The sequence below is a fragment of the Procambarus clarkii genome, chromosome 24 (genome assembly GCF_040958095.1).
Source record: "Procambarus clarkii isolate CNS0578487 chromosome 24, FALCON_Pclarkii_2.0, whole genome shotgun sequence".
NCBI classification, from domain to species: Eukaryota; Metazoa; Arthropoda; class Malacostraca; order Decapoda; family Cambaridae; genus Procambarus; species Procambarus clarkii.
The window spans coordinates 42,094,295-42,096,660 of record NC_091173.1 but is presented as its reverse complement, the minus strand read 5'-3'; positions in this window follow the sequence as shown (position 1 = coordinate 42,096,660).

Genomic DNA, 2,366 nt, shown 5'->3' with positions numbered 1-2,366 from the left:
TGAAAGACTATCGGATATAGAGGTGACAGCAGAGGATGTAATGAAACAGTTGACAACACTGGATGCAAATAAAGCTGTTGGACCAGACAAAGTATCACCGTGGATACTCAAAGAGGCAGCGCAGGGTCTCAGCGTGCCTCTGGCAATGATCTTTAATGAGTCACTTATGTCGGGAGAATTGCCCAGTTGCTGGAAGGAGGCAAATGTCGTACCGATTTTCAAAAAGGGTGATAGGGAGGAGGCACTTAACTACAGACCCGTATCACTGACAAGCATCCCCTGCAAAATTCTTGAAAGAATAATTAGGCTAAGACTTGTTGAGCACCTGGAGAGCATTGGGTTTGTAAACAAGCACCAACATGGGTTCTGGACAGGGAAATCATGCCTAACAAACCTTTTAGAATTCTATGATAAAGTAACAAGGATAAGGCAGGACAGAGAAGGCTGGGCAGACTGCATATTTCTTGACTGCCAAAAGGCCTTTGATACGGTACCGCACATGAGACTGCTATACAAACTTGAGAGGCAGGCAGGAGTAAGCGGAAAGGCCCTAGTATGGGTGAAGAACTACCTAACAGGAAGGAGCCAGAGGGTAATGGTAAGGGGCGAAAAGTCGGACTGGCGAACAGTAACAAGTGGAGTACCTCAAGGATCGGTGCTGGGACCAATCCTCTTTCTAATTTACGTAAATGATATGTTTACAGGAGTGGAATCATACATGTCAATGTTTGCAGATGACGCAAAATTAATGAGAAGAGTTGTGACAGACGAGGATTGTAGGATCCTCCAAGAGGACTTAAACAGGCTGCAGAGATGGTCAGGGAAATGGCTACTGGAGTTTAACACCAGTAAATGTAAAGTTATGGAAATGGGATCAGGTGACAGGAGACCAAAGGGACAGTACACAATGAAGGGGAACAGCCTACCTGTAACGTTTCGAGAAAGAGACCTGGGAGTGGATGTGACACCTAATCTAACTCCTGAGGCACATATAAATAGGATAACGACAGCAGCGTACTCTACACTGGCGAAAATTAGAACTTCATTCAGAAACCTAAATGAGGAAGCTTTTAGGGCGCTTTACACTGCCTACGTGAGACCCGTCTTAGAGTATGCCGCGCCATCATGGAGCCCCCACCTGAAGAAACACATAAAGAAACTGGAGAAGGTTCAGAGGTTTGCGACGAGGCTTGTCCCAGAGCTACGAGGGATGGGATATGAAGAGCGGCTGAAGGAACTGAACCTTACGACACTAGAGAAAAGAAGGGAGAGAGGAGATATGATAGGGACATATAAAATACTCAGGGGAATTGACAAAGTGGAAATAGATGAAATGTTCACACGTAATAATAACAGAACGAGGGGACATGGGTGGAAACTGGAAACTCAGATGAGTCACAGAGATGTTAGGAAGTTTTCTTTTAGCGTGAGAGTAGTAGAAAAATGGAATGCACTTGGGGAACAGGTTGTGGAAGCAAATACTATTCATACTTTTAAAACTAGGTATGATAGGGAAATGGGACAGGAGTCATTGCTGTAAACAACCGATAGCTAGAAAGGCGGGATCCAAGAGTCAATGCTCGATCCTGCAAGCACATATAGGTGAGTACATATAGGTGAGTACACACATATATACACACACATCACTATATCACTGACAATCATCCCCTGTAAAATACTGGAAAGAATAATTAGGCTACGAGTGGTTGCACACCTGGAGAATGTTAGGTATGTGAACAAACATCAACATGGGTTCTGGAAAGGGAAATCATGCTTAACAAACCTTCTGCAATTCTATGATAATATCACGAGGATAAGACAGGACAGAGATAGTTGGGTAGACTGCATATTTCTGAACTGCCAAAAAGCCTTTGATACAGTACCGCACATGAGACTGCTTTTCAAACTCGAGAGGGAAGCGGGAATGGGAGGAAAGGTCCTAGCATAAATAAGGAATTTCCTAACTGGAAGGAGCCAAAGAGTTACGGTAAGGGGTGAGAAGTCGGACTGGCGAACAGTAACGAGTGAAGTAGCTCAGGGATCAGTGGATTTCTAATTTATGTTAACGACATGTTTACAGTTGTACAGTCCTACATGTCAAAGTCCGCGGATGACACAAAGTTGACGATAAGAGTTGTGACAGATGATGATTGCTGGATCATCCAAGAGGACCTGAACAGGTTGCAGAGATGGTCAGAGAAATGACTCCTGAAGTTCAACACGAGCAAATGTAAAGTTAAGGAAATGGGACTATGTGATAGGAGACCAAAGGGACAGTACACAATGAAGGGGAACTGCTTACCTGTGACGACGCGAGAAAAAGACCTGGGGGTGGACATATCACCTAATCTATCTCCTGAAGCACA